General features: G+C 39.9%; 1 protein-coding gene across 4 annotated transcripts in view; it reads left to right on the forward strand.

Annotated features, from left to right (window-relative positions):
* Window positions 1-1,047: 1,047 nt before the first annotated feature.
* Window positions 1,048-18,661, forward strand: part of RAPH1 (Ras association (RalGDS/AF-6) and pleckstrin homology domains 1) — an 86,909-nt gene continuing 69,295 nt past the window's right edge. For 2 of the 4 annotated variants that reach the window (XM_070731990.1, XM_070731995.1), the window contains exon 1: window positions 1,048-1,379. The gene's annotated coding sequence lies outside the window, so the exon portion shown is untranslated. The remainder of the gene's footprint in view (window positions 1,380-18,661) is intronic. The other 2 variants (XM_070731992.1, XM_070731991.1) reach the window with 2 other exon arrangements.

The following is an 18,661-nucleotide window of genomic DNA, read 5'->3' on the forward strand; positions in this document are numbered from 1 at the left end:
TAAGTTCTTTCTTCATTAGTATTTTCTTCCCTCCAAAAATATATGGATGTGCCAAAAATAATAATAATTTGGGGGATGTTTAATTCATTCCCAGAAGAGGTGCTCCCAAAAATTTCTACTCCACTTGAGTGTAAAGTAACCAACAAAGCAAAATAGGAAGGAATGTTGTCAAAATATATAGCCCACTGTTTTCACAGAGCACAGGCAGACCCAATCTGCACTCAGGCTTCAACACTACTAATTTTTATACACACAATCAGAGATGCCAGGGAAATTACAGAGTCTGGGATATCACAATGCTTTCTCCACTCCCATGATACTGAATTAGCAATATTTTAATGGACTGCAAGGAAACAATATTCCCCAGCAGTAACCATTCTTTTTCTTTTACAGCATCTATCAGATCTAGCAGATTATTTTAAAAGTATGACGTTTTGTTTTATTTATCATCTAATTTTTTTCTGCTTAGATTACTTTATTTTTTGTTTTTACTGTAATAGTAATAACTTTTTTTTAAAAAAAATCGCACAGAAATATTTATTTAGTAGGGAATCCAGTTTTTAAAAAGGCTATCAGTGCGCAATTCAGTCCACCACTTGGATTAGCCGATTAAAACGGAGCCCCGTGATTTGCTCTCTCCTCTTAGCCACGGATGCGCTCCCTCCCAAAGTCTGCAGCACCTAGCTCACCTGCAAACGGGCTACTAAGCTGCAATTTTAAATGTGCCTAAAAAATTACACCCAGAACTATCTCAGTTGCCCTTATAATGGAGTTTCCCCCCCATTGTCCCGACTCATACGCTGCCCGTTTTTTGCACCCCACTCCAGGTGGCCAAAGGGGGTCCTAGCCTTGAGATGCTGGTGGTGCGAAAGGCCTCTTCACATGCCCAGAGGCGCTTTCTTCTCCCCCGGGGCTTGAGACCCACGGCTAAGAAACAGTCTTTTTGGTGGCGGGAGAGAAGCCGGCGGCGGGGACGACAGGGCTTCGTTTGAATGCAGCTAGGCGGGAGCTGGCTGCTCTTCCCTCCTGCAGCGGTGTGCAAGAGGAGGAGGAGGAGGAGGCGAGGCCTGCGCGCCGGAAGTGAGCGCCGACTGCGGGGAAGAGGAAAAATCCCGGCCGGCGGAGGGGCTGGCCGACGCTTGCGGTGGCTGCGGTCGCGCCGAGGGAGCGCGCGGCTGAGAGGGCATCTCGCGCGGGGACGGGAGGAACCTTCGTCCGGCTCCGCTTGCAGAAGCGAGCGAGCGAGCGAGCGAGAGCAGCGGCAGCCACCTCGGGAAGGGAAGCGAGCAAGCAGCCCCGCTCCGCCACTCGAAGCCATCGGCCGCCGGTAGCAACAAGGGCGTTAGGAGAAGAGAAGGAGGAGCGCCGCCGCCGCCGCCGTGAGCACTCTCTTTCCTTCACCCGGGAAAAGGGAGGGGAGGGCAAGCCGAATCGCCCCGTCCCCCCCGTTTTCGCTTCGCGAAGGAGCGGCTTCGGGTAGGGTGACGAAAGCCGAGCTGGGGTGGCTGCGCCGCTGCTTTGGACCGGAGAGGCTGCCTTAGGCGATTAATTAAGGTGCCGGGTAAAAGCGGAGCCTGGGATCGGGCTCTTTCCCCCCCCCCCTTTTCCCTGACTCGGAGATGTTGAGGGGAAACACCCATTTTCTCCCGACGGGGCAGGGCTCACTAGCCCATTCATCCGACTGAAATCCCGGGAGAAGAATGGAAATGGCAATCTCTTTTTTTTTAAAGAAATACACGCAATTTCGAGAAACGCAGGAGCGAGGTTGAAAGCTGGTTGTCGTGCAGGCAGGCTCTCTATATGAGGAGTGGGTCGAAGAGCGCTGGGGGTAGCTACTGCGCATGTGCCTATGGAAATAGATTCCCTCAACCACCCATAGAAGAGATACTATACTGAGGGGAGGGGGGTGTTAATTATTCCTTCTTGTCGGAAAGGGGATGAGCAGGAAGGGATAGGCTTGAGGGAAGAAATGCTACGTCCGTTTCTCGTTTAGGAGTGCATTAAATCATTATAAGGCTGTGGATCCATGTTTCTCCCCTTTCACGCCTTCCTTCTGGGAGCAGTTAACGTTAATGGGTTCGCCTAAGTCTCTGTTTGGGCCTCCTCCTGTCTGAAATTTCTTCCAGTTGTATTCGTGGCGATAGCTGTCAAACAGAGAGAGGGAGAGATTCAAGGGGGTTAATCAAAAAGCAAAATGCCACTTGCAAAAGGGTTTGTCCAGCATTGAAGCAGAAAAAAAAAGATTGTTACAATGCTGAGATACAGAGATGGTGCTGCTTCCACAATGAGACTCCACCCTGTGGAGCTTGAAAGAATATAGTTTTTATCTCCAGCTTCCAATAAACATGTAAATTTGTATGGAATTCTTCATACACAGGGTTAAGTGATAAAAAGTGAATAAGAGTTGATTGCTCTGCACCATTGCTTTTTAGAATGCCTTCACATAGCTGGGTTTTTTTAAATTATGGTACAATATGTCACTGAAATATCTCGAAATTGTAGCCAGTTACTTTCATTAAAGCTAAGACATTATTGACTAGCGAAAGTTGCTGGTAAGGATAGAGAAATAGATTATTATCTCTCAATATTTGACCTTGGCAGTGATGATTTTTGCAGTAATACAGTAATGTTGGCATGTGCAAAAAGGAATAAAATGAAGTTTTTAGATAAGCTTAATTTAGAACAGTTTCTTGAATGGAGTTGAGTAACCTAACTTCCATAAGCCTGTATACAGATAATTAATCTGTAAAATAGACATTTTTTAAAATGCTTAATTTCCTAAGTTTCTGTTGACCAATGGAGCTGAAGTTAATATACAAATCAAGGCAAATATACATGTCCCAGGATAATGTTGCAGGATCCAATCTGGGCCAATCACTGAGTTGGACCTAGATTGGATCCTGCAAAATTTTATACAGATTTATTACAGGACAATAATTATAACAGAATGGGAAAGTAGCAGAAAATACCCTCAAAAATAAGACTACAAGTTGCAGCAGTAGTATATGCAGTTAAAAGGGAAAATTAAACATTTTTGTCTGGGGGTGAAAAATAGCGCCATTGGCTTTTCTCAGTTTGATATTGCATAGTTAAGATTTATACATGTAAAGGTTTAATGATTACCTCCAGTAGGAAAATATGGGAAGAGTGGTACTTGAAACATTTCTATGAAGGCTAGCGCTGATGTTTTTATTTTGGAGGTGAGATAACCATATTTTTCCAAAAGGAAGATCCTATATTTATTTATTCTCCTACAAAAGGCAATATAATCTGACTTTACTGTTGGATTGGGATGGCACTGTGATGCGGCATAATTGGGCTGGCTTTTTTTAAAACCTGAATGCTGGCTATTCTTCATCACAAGAGTATGTCATGTAACCATGGGACACTTCTATAGCCAGAAATGTGGAAATAAACTGCTCTGATCATAGTGGAAATTGCAATTTCACAGGAGTAATGGACTCTGGGATCTTTTATATATTCTTTAAAATAAGGGGATTTGAAGTATATTAAACCAAAATTTATTGTGATATAATATAGCAGGAGGAGGGAGCAACTTCTGACTTCCCAGTGGTTTCCCCATGGACTTTGCTTATGGGAAACTGTCAGGGAGAATAGAAAATGAGTCATGTGACCACAACTGATTGGGATGGCACTGCAGTAGCTACAAGTTTGCCAAAACAACTGATCTGAAGATCCTTGAAATTTCAATTCATTGGGAATAAAGAGTCCCAAAGTTTGTATGCATTCCTTAAATTAGCACATTTGACGTATCTTGATTCAAAAATTTCTGCCCTATGATGCACCATTCTTGTTAATTGAAGGCTACAAACAGACAAATAGAATTTAGTGGTATATAGATAGTTATTAAAACTCAGTTGCAGACACGGAGTAACATTTTCAGGCCATCTTCAAGCGCATCCCTGCACATAATGTGTTGTGGCCACTTAAATGAGAAATTAGAGATCACAATCATGGATAATAAACTATTTCCCTCTAGAAAAGGATGTAGCTGGTAACCAGACTAAGCTGTTAAAGGCAGTCTATGCTACAGAAGACACACAACAGGCTGAACATCCATCTATATAGATTGATGAACCACCCACTACCAATATTACAATCTTATCTGGATTAAAGTTTAGTTTATCAATCTTCAGGTTCATGTAGTATCAAGATGATCAGGTACTTCCTCTGCCTCATCAGGAATTGCTAAAAAGAGAGAAACTGCTAGCACTATATTTAGATTGTTGAACAACTGCACTTTCAATAGATGTTTAATGTGTGATAGCTCTTTGCAGAGCCCCAAAGAATAAATACTAGAAGTCCCCAAGTATGAGGCAAGCCTCATAAAGCAATATTTTCATTAGACACGTTTCCTAAAAAGGGTACCATGGTTGATAATATTGAAAGCTATTGGAATACCAAGGGAATTTAAGAGGATTGCATTCACCAATCCCATATGATCATGAACACAGATGTGTTTTCAAAATTGTGGCTAAACATTACTTGAAATGTATTGGGACAATTATTTAATTTTAGAATGTCTCAGTAGTTTAAACGGTATTTGTTAAAAAGTAGTGAAATACTAAAGAAAAAAAAGTTTACATTAAATAGTGAATTAATAGTAAAGGAGCAAAACTTTTTAAAATGTTACAGTAACTAGCTAAACATAATAAAATAATTAATAGAAAGAACAATTTAATAAGTATAAATACCTATGTCATCTTCCATATTTTGGCTAAGAATAAATGTAGTTGGAACATCTGGATGTGATCACTTATGAATCTTCCAAATGCATGATAAAATTAACTTTAGACTTGAATATTCATAATCATAGTCATGTATAGTTTGGTTGTATTGTATATTTTAAATCAGTACCGTATTAAAATTATACTTAAGGCCAACTTGAAAGTTATAGAAATGAATAAAATATCAAAATATTTTATTCAAACATGTACAGAAAGCAGATTGGAGGAAAGCTACTTAGTACTGGGCACAATATAAAATTAAGACTTCAAAAGGCTATATGATTTTCATCTAGATTGATACATAATTTATATGATTTTTTAATAGTCTGAAGCGTTACCATTCCTTTTCCTCTTAATGTTCATGTACAGTGAAAAATGGATAGTGGGATTAAATTTAATTTTGTGTGGAGGGATATAATGTATAGTATCATAGAATTATAAATTGGGAAGAAACCTTGGAGATCTTTTAATCCAATCACCTTGCCCCAGAATGGAATTCTTATTCCACCATAGACAAATGACAGGCCAGTCTTTTCTTGAAGACCTCAATTGATGGAGCACTCAGAAATATGTATAGGTGACAGAAATGCTATATTAACTGTTTAATTTTAGTCCTCTACTTGCTGAAAAGAGTCTATATAAATGAAGGATGAAGAGAATCAGAATCTAGTGTCTCAAATGTGTTTCCCCCCCTCTCTCCAGGAACAGCCAACAATGTTGGCGGTTAATGTGCATATTTTGGCTTTGCATGCAATCTAGCACACTAATGGCTTTGCTTGCTTCACTTATCTTAGTTCCAAACAGATATTCCAAGAAAAGAACAGTAGGGAACAGTTCCATTTTTAAAGAATGCAAACAGGGCTGTATTGCTTAACAGGACTACATTCCATTGCATACTTTATTTGGTAATACGATGTAAATTCCACTGAATACACATGCATAGGATCAGACTATTATTATTATTATTATTATTATTATTATTATTATTATTTATTAGACTTGTATGCCGCCCTTCTCTGAGGACTCGGGGCGGCTCAACATATGTGTCTTGTGGTATTTTAAAATATTTAGGAAAGCATACAAATATTAATTTTATATTTTGACAGTTGGTAATACACGTCTTTCTGTTCTATTAATATGTATCTAAAGAAACTAGGTATAGCTTTCACATTATATTTATGCAAAAGTTGGCTATATCTAGTGTGCAGGATAGTGATCTATAATGTGATGCAAACAAGTGGAGTGATTGGCAAGGGTTCAGAATGTTAGTTGAATGGGCTGAATGGTGAGGGGTCAGAGTGTTACTCAAAATGAGACAACCCAAGAACATTGGATCATAGCTTAGACATGTTTACATAGCTAAACAGAAAAGCAGAATAACCACAGGTAGGCAAGAAAGCAGTGGGAGCTGGACTGACTTCTTGTCACCTTTCCCATTCATGTGACTGCAGCAAGGTAGTGATGAGGCAGTACTAGTGCTGCCACAACTTTGCCAATTTCAATTCCACAGAAGTCATGGATTCTGAATTTGGGAAGCATTCTTTAATTTAGCCCATTTGAGGTATGCCAATAAAAAAAAATGGTGCTCTATGACGTACCATTCCATCCAATTGAAGGCTACAGTCAAACACAAGAATTCCAGTAGAATATAAATAGGGTTAATGATGATAGCTCACAATGTTAGTCACATTTGATTTCAAGGGATTCTACAAAGCAAGGGCTGAAGCCTGGAGGGAAGGGAGCAGAGATGATATTTGCTGTAGTTTGCAGTGTTTTCTAAGCTTCTGTCATTAGAAATAGAGTTGTGACCAGATGGATTTGCATCCAGTAGATCTTCTGATACAGGGGTGGACAAAGTTGGCTCTTCTATGACGTGGACTTCAACTCCCAAAATTCCTGAGCTAGCATGATTGGCTCAGGAATCCTGGGAGTTGAAGTCATAGAAGAGCCAACTTTGCCTACCCCTGTTCTGATAGATCCAGAATTTGAGTCTTGAATCATGATATAAATACACTAGAATAAATTAGTTTTTCTTTAAAGAAAAAAATAAATATAGAAATTGTTGTAAGATGAATATGGAAAGCAAATCCCTTCCCAGTCCACCTACATTTCTTGGAAGACATGAAAACTTGTCAAATATCAGTCCAGAAATACGACTTTATTATTGATTTTTAAAAATATCTTAAAATCAGACATTTGCCTTCTTTTGTTCTCCATTCCCTCCCCCATCTTTTGTATGTGAAAAGATTCTAACTGATGTTCCCATGCTCTCCTCATTACTTTCTTAAATTCCCACCACCCTTGAAAGGCACAGCATTCTTCATGCTTAGGGGCTTCCTGTAGATTGGATTTCTCAGGCACAGAATCTGAACTTAGATGTCACTTCCAGTGCATATCATACATTGCATCCAAATATTATTCTTACTAAGTCAAAGCATTAACTTAATATGCATTTTCATTAGTAATACGTCATAAACTTTGTATCAGTTACGTAAGGACATTGGTCGATTAATTTCTTTGTCCTGTGTAGATTTCAGGAGAAATTGCATTTGTTCTGTCAGTTATTTTGAGTCATGAACCTGAATGTTCTTCACCATTGGATGATTTGTTTATTTTTGCTTGTTATGACAATTTCAGAGTATTCTCCCATATATTTTCCCTGGCATAAAATAAGTTTTTCACATCTGTGGAAACCCATATTGTAACAACTCTTGTATTCTTTCTCTTATATCTTTCAGTAGGACTGTGGAGACTTCTATTTTATTTTGTTGGTGTCAATTTTTCTTCCAGACACTCTCTTAAATTCATGTTGTCTCTTGAAGTATATAGTCGGGACCAATGGATTGTTTTGTATTGTCATCTCTGTAGTCAGGGAGAGCAATCTAACTTCAGTAAGGGAAAACCACGGCTATAAATCCCCTGGCAATCTAAGGCTCTTTTGTCTCAAAAAGGGCAAAAGCGAAAGAACAGAGGTTGTAGTTGTACACAGAAAGGCCAAAGGGCAAAGGCAATATATGTTCTTCAACCAGTGCTATCCCACCTCTGGCTGTGCATCCAGCAAGGGAAGAACTTACTATTAACCTTCAGAAATGATGGATAAATGATTTCATTCTGATGGACTCATGGTGGATTTAAATATCTTCAGTTTTACAATACTATATCACAGCAGTCCAAAGTGAATAGGAGAATGCCCTATTACTGTATTTGAAAAAAATCTCATTATTTTTGGTTTCCTTTAAACTCACTAAGAACTTTTTGCTTATGTGGCAAAATGTAAGTTTGGACTTTTGTTTGCTATACAGTTTTAAAGTTTTAAAAATTAATTTGGTCTTGCTTATGATTTTTATCCCATTTTTTTTCTCTCTGAAATTTTTTGTACCAAATTAGTATTCTTTGGAACTTTCCAAGAGCCAGTTTCCAAGCAGCCATGCAAAGCAAAATGTATAAAAGTTGTGGATCAGTTTGAAAGAAAGTACATTTCTCTATTCTGTGTATTTTATGGTTACGGTGCAAGTCCACACTATGTTACCCCCTACTTATACCGGTTTTTATTCTTTCATTATCATAGTGATCCAAAATATACTTATCACCCAGTTTCTTTTTACTAACAAAGTAGATTAGAACTGGTAACAGTTGGTCCAAAATGTCAGGAGGGTATCAGGGTCTCTTCTGCAGTTTTCAACATGTGTTCATCAACAGATGTTGTAGGAATATTTGTATTTGAAAATAAATCATGAACAAATTATATAAACAACATATGATATTGTAGGCCATTGTGTGTATATATCCTTCTTTAACACATACAGTCTTTATTGCTTTTCTCTTTCAATGCTACCCCTCAACTCTTTCTTTTACAGCATCTGTCCAAACTTAATGTTGAGGCTGCTTATCTGCAGTACCATTTACCTTTTTTAGCTCCCTAATTTCTTTGAAATACAGTGATCCCCCGGGTAATGCGATCCCGATCATTGCGAAACGGCTATATGGCGATTTTTCAACCCGGAAGTAAAAACACCATCTGCGCATGCGCGCCCTTTTTTCTATGGCCACGCATGCGTAGATGGCGCCGGGCAGATCAGCTGCTGGGCGGCTTCCCTGGGTCTTCCCCCTCTTGCTTGTCTGCTGCCTGCCTGCCCGCTCGCCCGCCCTTCGCCCGCCCACGCCGTTCGCTCGCGCCGCTTCCCAGCTGAGTCCTGAAGCGAATTGGCTTCAGGACTCAGCTGGGAAGCGGCGCGAGCGAATGGCTTGTCTGCCGCCTGCCCGCCCGCGCGCCCGCCGCTCGCCCGCCCTTCGCCCGCCCACGCCGTTCGCTCACGCCGCTTCCCAGCTGAGTCCTGAAGCGAATTGGCTTCAGGACTCAGCTGGGAAGCGGCGCGAGCGAACGGCGTGGGCGGGCAAAGGGCGGGCGAGCGGCAGCGAGGAGTTTGCGTGGGCGGTGGGGAAACCCCAATCTTCGGCTCCTCGCTGCTGCGGCGGAAGTAAAAATACCATCTGCGCATGCGCAGATGGTGTTTTTACTTCCGCAGCGCTACTTCGCGAAAAACCGATCATTGCGAGGGGTCCTGGAATGGAACCCTCGCAATGATCGGGTGACCACTGTACAGTACATTGTTCCCTTGATTTTGGCGTGTCTGAACTTCGCCAATAGCCTATACCACAGTTTTTCAAAAAATATTAATTAAAAAGTACTTTGCAGGTTTTTTCTATACCATGTTTTTTCCTGCCCGATGATGTCATACGTCATCGCCAAACTAATATTTTTTGCAAATAAATAACAAAAAAAATTATTGTTAATAAATAATTATGTTTATAAATATCAGGATCACTAAGTGTCTTATTCAATGGTGAGTACCAGTAATAATGGTGAGTAAATGGTTGTTAAGGGAATGGGAAATGGTAATTTAGGGGTTTTAAAGTGTTAAGGCAGCATTTCCCAACCGGTGTGCCGCGGCACAGTGGTGTGCCGCGAGACACTGTCAGGTGTGCCGCGGCGAGAGGCGGCGGAGGAGAGTGGGCGGATCGGGCGGGCAATGGGGCAGGGCGGAGAAGCCAGGGGCGCGTTTGGCCGGAGGCACCGTGGGGAGGCAGGGGCAGCCGCGGCTCCCTTTACTCCTACTGCCGCACCACCCTGCCCCTGCTCCCCACGGTGCCTCCGGCCAAACGCGCCCCTGGCTTCTCCTTCCTGCCCCATTGCCTGCCCGATCCGCCCACTCTTCTCCGCCACCGCCTCCTGCCTTGGGGCGAGGAATCCGAGAGTCCGGGACTGTGTGGCTTTGCGCCATGAAGAGAAAACTGCCGACTTTTCCCTGCTGCCATTTTCTCTTCATGGCGCAAAGCCAGGGCCGCCGATAGACGGGTACTACAGGGAGCGCGCTACCGGGCCCCGGGCAAATTGGGGCCCGCAGTCAGCGGCTCCTTGCACTGAGCTCCCGCTCGCAGCTGTCCCCTGGCTCCTGCTCGATGCCACGGTTTTCGGCGCTGTCCTGCTGGGCCCCAAAGACGGAAGGCAGGAAGGAGGAGAGCTCCATTCTTCTCGCCTTTTTCCCGCCTTCCTTCTTTGGGGCACAGCAGGACAGCGCCGAAAACCGCGGCATCGAGCAGAAGCCGGGGGACAGCTGCGAGCGGGAGCCCCAGGAGGGAAGTACCGGCAGCGCCCCGCCCAGCTGAAGCTTCACTGGCGTCGGCGGCAAATGTCCTTTGTGGCCCGGTGGGAGGGGGGGGGGGCTGAAGCGGCCGCAGGCAGTCACAGGGAGATGGCTGCGGCGAGAGGGAGCTCCAGGCGGCGGCGAGAGGGAGCGCTCTCTCTCTCTCTCAGCTGACTGCAAGCGGGAGCCCTGACGTGGCGGTCAATTGAGAGAGAGAGAGAAAGAAAGAGAGACATATAAGAGAGGCAGAGAGAGAGAGAAAGAGAGACATAGCAAGAAAGAGAGACAGCAAGAGAGGCAGAGAAAGAGAGAGAGAAAGAGAGACATAGCAAGAGAGGCAGAGAGAGAGAAAAAGAGAGACATAGCAAGAGAGGCAGAGAGAGAGAAAAAGAAAGAGAGACATAGCAAGAGAAAAAGAGAGACTTAGCAAGAGAGAAAGAGAGAGAAAGAGAGAGAAAGAGAGACATAGCAAGAGAGAGAGAGAGAAAGAGGGACATAGCAAGAGAGGCAGAGAAAGAGAGACAGCAAGAGAGGCAGAGAAAGAGAGACATAGCAAGAGAGGCAGAGAGAGAGAAAAAGAAAGAGAGACATAGCAAGAGAAAAAGAGAGACTTAGCAAGAGAGGCAGAGAGAGAGAGAAAGAGAAAGAAAGAGAGACATATAAGAGAGGCAGAGAGAGAGAGAAAGAGAGACATAGCAAGAGAGGCAGAGAAAGAGAGACAGAGCAAGAAAGAGAGACAGCAAGAGAGGCAGAGAAAGAGAGAGAAAGAGACATAGCAAGAGAGGCAGAGAGAGAGAAAAAGAAAGAGAGACATAGCAAGAGAAAAAGAGACTTAGCAAGAGAGGCAGAGAGAGAGAGAAAGAGAAAGAAAGAGAGACATATAAGAGAGGCAGAGAGAGAGAGAAAGAGAGACATAGCAGGAGAGGCAGAGAGACAGAGCAAGAAAGAGAGACAGCAAGAGAGGCAGAGAAAGAGAGAGAGAAAGAGAGACATAGCAAGAGAGGCAGAGAGAGAGAGAAAGAAAGAGAGACATAGCAAGAGAAAAAGAGAGACTTAGCAAGAGAGGCAGAGAGAGAGAGAAAGAGAAGGAAAGAGAGATAGCAAGAGAGGCAAAGAGAAAGAAAGAGACATATAGCAAGACAGTGAAAGAGAGAGAGAAAAAAGCAAGAAAGAGATAGCAAGAGAGACAGAGAGAGAGAGCAAGGGAGAGAGAAAGACAGAGGAAGGGAAGGAGGGAGAGAGAAAGAGAGCAAAAAAGAGAGGAAGAAAGAAAGACGGATGGAGAGAGAGAAAGAAGGGAAGGAAGGAAAAGAGAGAAAGAGGGAGAAATAGAGCGAAAGGGAGGAAGAGAGAGGGTTTTTTTGTCCAAACTTTTCTTTAGCCCGCCCCCCCCCCCCCTTTCAATGTTCCCCAGGATTTTGAAAATATGAATAATGTGCCGCGGCTCAAAAAAGGTTGGGAAACACTGTGTTAAGGGATGGTTTGTGATACTGTTCATAGCCAAAAATGGTGTATTTATTTCCACATCTCTACTTCACGGAAATTTGACTTTTGCAGGCAGTCTCGGAACGCATTCCTCGCGAAAATCGAGGGAACACTCCTTTGGTTGAATATATAGGAAGGAGGTTTTTCTTTTAATATTAAAATGCTTTTAAAATGTTCATATTTATTTCGGGTAGCATTATTCACTTAATAAGATGCAAAACAGAAATATTACTGGCTCTATAATTCATTTCCTTTTTGTATTATATCTATATTTTCAGAGAAGTAAATCAGATAAATTCTCCTTCTAGCTAAGCTATTACTGGTATTCTAGAAATATAGCTGCATGTACTGACATAGCTATAGTTCTGCTGTATATATAGGTAAATAAAATCCTCTTAAGATGCCTTCCAAAATAAATTGTTTTGAAATAATTACGATATTACTTAAAGCATTAAAAGTTGTATAAACATTTTCTAATCTGTACAACAATAAAGTGAAATTTTTAAGTACTGTACTTCGGGAATATCAATTTCATCTTACCGCAGGCACTTAAAACCATATTGGGTATAAATGTTGTAGGCATGTGAGAATGACCTTGACAAAAACAGGTTGGACCTGAGGCAGTTCAGCTCACAAAAGGAATGTAGACAATATGACAAATGTCTCAGAGGAGACCTTTCCTAGCTTCTTGTCCTATAAAATCAAAGGGAAAGAAACATACTTTCAGACTTGCAGTAGTTTGTTAACGTAAAGTTATAATAAAGTAGAATTAGTCCATCTGTTTGTGCTTCTGGACTACCTAAATACATTGACAGATGTATAGAAATTCTTGAGAGACGAGGAATACCTTTGTATGATGCTGAAAACTGATACAACAATAACCAGACTTGGCCCTGTGACGGAGGGTATTCTATAAGTGGGTTTTTTTATAACTCAAAAGACAATCTCCAGTGTAGTTCCCTTACTCTTGCTTGGCAAGGTATCCAGAGAAGATTGTTTTCAATTAGGTTAAACTGGATATTTGATGGAGATAGTCGCAGGAATAGCATAATTATTAGTCTTGAATTACTAATCTTGTGCATCTATTTTGGTTTAGCCAAAGTTTACAATAAATTGTCAAGGGTTTTCCATGTATAGTACATTGCATTAGTCTAGCAAAGAAGTTACTGGGAGTGAAAAGACACTCCTAGTACTGAGACCATCTCTAGTGTGAACCATATGAATCTCATTCACCTGGCTAGATTTATTTATCAGTTCTGTGTTTGATTTTGCTCAGGTCCTTGCTTAATGCAACATGTTGGTAGAGCTTCCTTAATACATGGTCTTTCAGTCTTTATTACATCTCTCCAGCACTTCCAAGCAGTATGTTCTACTTAAGAAGCAGGATAGGTAATCTTTTATTAATGATGATAATTGGGATTAGAATTTGTGTTTAAGCAACAGTCACATATTACAACTTCACATGACATCATCTGGAAATCCCACCAGTTCCCATTGTTAAACAAGGACCTCACATAACCACAATATGCAATTTCTTGCTGACTTCCAATAAGTAAAATCAGTGGGGAAGCCTTTGTAGGAAGCTGCAAGTCTGGTGCATGATGATTTCACTTCATATTCTTTTTTTTTTTTATTTAAAAGCAAAATTCAACTTCTTAATGACCTACTGTTGCCATCATCTTGTATTGTATCATCAGTTGGCTACCACTTCTATCTTATGTATCACCTGCAAATGTTAAAAGCAGTCTCACTGCTCCATCAGCAAAACACTGAATAGTTTAGAGTCCAGCATAGAGCCCTGTGAAATTTTATTTGGTGCTTAATGGATATTCTCTGAATACATTTACCAGAAATTAACAGTATCCAACTCACCTTGTACATCATGAAAACAATTATGAAAGAACTTCCAAATGCTTTACAGAAATTGAACTATGCTGTACTTGTGACATTTATGATACACCAATAGTCTGGTTAACACATGACAGATTTATCCTGTTTTCAACTGTTTGCCAAATAATTCAAAACACAATTCCATGCTAATTAATTTGATCAGTAAAATGTTAACCTCTTAACTGTAAATTGTTAAAGTAGATAATTTATGTGATTAAAATGTATATAATTTATGTTATTGTAAATATTATTGAATAAGTGCAACTATACCCTGGTGCTGCAACTCTAGGCATTCTTTATAAATCACAGCATAGACAATTTTTCTACTAGGATATTCTTGTAGAGAAAGAAATAAATTCACTGCAGTTGCCCTAAGGATGCCTACACAAAGAGAACAATAACATTTGAAATGTCCTTATTGCTTTTTAATTGTGTTTTTTCATTTCCTGTGTTAATTTTAAAAAAATTAATCTAACTTGGCTCTAAGTAATTCTTAATTGACCTTATAGTTGAGAAAATAATTGAATGTTGTTGTTAGTTGCGAAGTCATGTCCGACCCATCGCAACCCCATGGACAACGTTCTTCCAGGCCTTCCTATCCTCTATCATAATAAATGATACCATAATAATTGTTACTCATTTGAAATTCAAATGGAAGTTTTCCTTTATTAATATTATCTGTCAAATATGTTTACATTGCTGTGGTATTGATGCCATCAGTTGAAAATAAAACATCTGGACTTTGAATTTCTTCAAAGTATAAAGTAGTGGTGGTAAAACTGATTTGTGAAAGCACTTTACACAGTTTTAAATTATGTTGCTACATTCTGGGGACCTTAATAATGAGATAAATACTATTGAAATTCAATGTTAATCTTCTGCTGACAAAACTATATATGCCAGCAAAACAAGGACTACAATAATTATTTCCTTTTTAAGGCTACAGCAATTGTGATTGCAGAGAGAGCTCTTTCTCCTGTGAATCCACTAGTGGCTGGCTGGCAGTGAATTCTATATTTAATCAGATAGACAGTCAGAATAAGCAAGACTTAAGTTATGCTGTAGAACAAGTCTGAATCAAATCCAATCTAATGGTTTTACTTGTCTTGAACCCTATAGAAATATATGTTTGTGACAAAATGTGTCATAAATAAAATTAGTAATTATCAATAGAGTTTTGCAAGAAAAAAACTCTAGATTAATGCAATTAATATGAATTATTGTTGGTTGCCTAGCCAGATATTTAGACTAGATTTGGCATTTTAATCCACCTATCAAGTCCTTTCCAAGAACCGGGGATAGGTAAATGCAATTTGATATTGTAGGAAGTAAGCTGTTCCAAATAAACTTGCTTTTCGCAATTTACTTACGGTGAATCTCAATACTGATGATGTTGAAGTGATGCTCCAGATGTTTTGGAATTGCACCCAAGCAGTGAAGGGCTACCAAAATTTTTACTACCACATTGTGGGTAGGGCTTATGCAGGACACCCTGCATTTTCTTTCAACATCTTTTAGGGCAAATTGGGTGCTCTGGGGTGGAGCTCCATTTTTGCTATCCCACTGCGTCCCCCCCCCCGTCCGGGCAGCAGCCCACCCCTGCACCCAATTACTATACTATAGGTGGGAACTATCTTTGCTTTCTTTTGCCAAAACCATTCTACTTCTATTTGCAAGTCTTTGTATTTTGTTATTTTCTTCAGTTCTGTTTCTTTTATTCCGCTGTCTGCAGATATTGCAAATCCACTATCCAGACTATTTTGTCTTTCCTATCAACAATTGTTAAATCTAGTGTTATATGGTAGATACTTGTTTGAATTCTAAAGTCTCAGAGAACTTCTTTATTTTTCTTATTTATGTTCAATTATTTTGTCTATTTTGTGGTCCCACCAGTTCCTGCTTGCAAGGAATGATGTTTCTTTTAATTATTATTATTACTATATTAATATTATTAATATATATTAACTATTAATTAATAATAAAGCCAGTTTGGTGTAGGGGTAAGGTGCTTGCCTGGAAACTAATGTGAGTTCTAGTCCTGCCTTAGGCATGCAAGTCTGCTGGGTGATTTTGAGCCAGTCACTCTCTCTCTCAGCCTACTCATCTCCCAGGGTGATTGTTGGGGGGGGGGGGAATGAGAGGAGGAAGGGGTAGGTCTGTTTGCTGTCTTGAGTGCCTTATAAAGTAATAAAGGCAGGATAAAAAAAATCATTTTTCAAAGTGCTCATTTCTCATGTCATTTCCAAATTTCATTTGTAAAACCTATTCAGTTTCAGAACATTGGAAAAACATTGGAAGAACAACTTTTCAAATATATTGTAACAATCCTAAGGAAATTACAGCATTCATTTGTAGTTTTCAACTGCTTCCTTTTATGAATTCACATGGTGCACATATTGGGTTATATCCAATATTATATGTACGGATTTCCACTCATACAATAGGACTTCCTTTGCTCACCTTCCTTCTGTACCACCCTGTGTACTATTTTACAAAATCCACTGTCTCAATCGTATGTGAGGGATTATGAATTGGAGTGATATGATATGATTTTGTTCCACATTATGCTCCGTCAATGTATAAGCATTGTTGGAATACAGCCCATTAACTCTAAATCAAGACTACGTTAAATATATTAAAATTGTTTAGTAAAACTGTGTTGTTTGATAGGGAAAATATGGAACTAAACATGTAAGAAAATCAGTCATGTACTAACTAAAACATTTCACTTTTAAATAGTTGTAACTAGAGCAAGTTTTTAGCACTCTGCTATCTTGAGAATATAACCATGTAAAAGGTTTCCTAATGAACTGCTTCGTTTCTATAATAGCAAGAGATAATTCTTATTCAGCATTCATATGATTAAAACTTTTATGTTGTCTTCTTGATTGCTGCATTTTCTCTTGTTAGGTTCACAAAATTTAATTTTATATAAAAACTGATTAACATTTAGATGTTGATTTATAGAATTTATTTTGGACACTTTTATGCACAGAAGAGGTTTTACAGATTTTTTGAGAATGAATAATGTACTGCTCTGCATATGATTATTTCACAAGAGAAATTTGTTTGGCAAACTTATTTCCCATGTCATATAGACAGAAGTCTATTTTTAGCTTTGCTACATAAAACCTTCCAGCTGTATTTAATTTAAATAAAACATGGAAGTAAGCCCACTTAGTGAAAAAGTTCTAGCAATTCTTTTGTTTCCACTTCAGTGAGCTAGTAATTCATTCTAATGAAAAACTGCTTAAACCTCACTGATACTATATTAAATGTAACTATGACAACTTGGTGTATGTACTTATATTATTAGATTTTCTACTTTTTATTTATATTAGAGACTTTTCTTGAAAGAGATTTTTTTTGAAAAAATTAAATTTTTGTCATGGAATAATCACCTATTTATTATTATTTTTCTTGACGTGTATTTGGCATATATAAATGTAGACTTTCTGGTATGTTTTCTTCCTGAATAGCCTTAGAAATCCAGAGACATGTAATGAACAGAATAGCCTTTTAAATGTATGATATGCAAGCTATATAAACCAAAAGCAAAATTTACCTCTCAGCAACAAATGGCTATTTTACACTTCTGTTGCTATTAGAATGGTTGACCAAAAGATCCTGTAGAATTTATAATGTAAGGATAATGACTATGATGCTCATCTTTGGATTAGTCCTTCTCAATCGCTAGATTAAGTTGCATCATACAGAATTATTCCTGGACTTTGGCCATGGTAACTGGTTTAATGAAAGTTGGGACTTCAGCAACATCTGGAGGAGCCTAGGCTGTCATCCTCACTTAGCTCTAAATTCTGAATACATCTTGTAGTAAATCATTTGTTAATCATCAATGCGAAATAGTTTCTGTTGTAAATGTGTATCCTCTGAACAGCAAATTTAAGGGGTTTTTTTTAGTGAGCAAACTATCCTTTAGGTAACACGCGGAGCTATATTGGTGAGCACAGAAGGCATTGCTCTATATCAGATCCAGCGATTGTCAGCCTTGGGGAAGGCCATTTCTCCCTCTGGAGGCTTCAGGGAAAGTTGCTGAAGCCCCAGAGTGTGAAAAATGGCCCAAAGGGCAAACCAGAAGTTCAGAAAAACAGTCTTACGTTTGCCCATTGTACTGTTTTTCGCACTCTGAAGGCTTCAGGCAAGTTTCCTGAAGCCCCAGAGTGTGAAAAACAGCACAAGGGGCAAACTGGAATTTTGGAAAAATGGACCTCCAGTTTGCCTGTTGTGCTGTTTTTCACATTCCGGGGCATCAGGAAGCTTCTCTGAAGCCTTTGGAGTGCAAAAAACACAATTAAGGACAAACCGGAAGTCCAAACTTCTGGTTTCCCCATTGGGCCATTTTTCACCATCCCAGGCTTCAGTGAGGCCAGGCACATGAGCCGTGGGGTAATGCAGTATGTGTGCGCGCGCTTGCGTATGGGGAGGGAATGGGTGTGGGCACGTGTACGTACGCTAGTGCATACATGCACAGCCTTTTGGCACATGAATCAAAAAAGGTTCATTGCTTTAGGACATAATATGGATAGTAAACAATTATTTCACAAACTCCTTGTTGGAGAAGAAGAGAATGTATATGGTCTAACTGCAGCCAGTCATTTCTCATCATTAGCCCTGTGTGTAAGGCAAGGTCAGGAAACAAAAATTTGCTGGGTGTCTTGGAAAGTAATGTCCTTAAGTTTTGAGTCCCAGTCACAGACCTTTTCTACTTCAATTTATACCTAACACAGTTGAGGTAAAATTATTTTAGTATCATTTGCTTGTATTTTATATTCTCAGAACTCAAATACAGTATACTGTATATATTTTGTAATGCCTTGGCAATATTAGAGTCTACCTTAAATGCCATCACACTCATAGTTAACTAGCTGGAAG

The sequence above is a fragment of the Erythrolamprus reginae genome, chromosome 1 (assembly GCF_031021105.1).
Source record: "Erythrolamprus reginae isolate rEryReg1 chromosome 1, rEryReg1.hap1, whole genome shotgun sequence".
Lineage (NCBI taxonomy): Eukaryota > Metazoa > Chordata > Lepidosauria > Squamata > Dipsadidae > Erythrolamprus > Erythrolamprus reginae.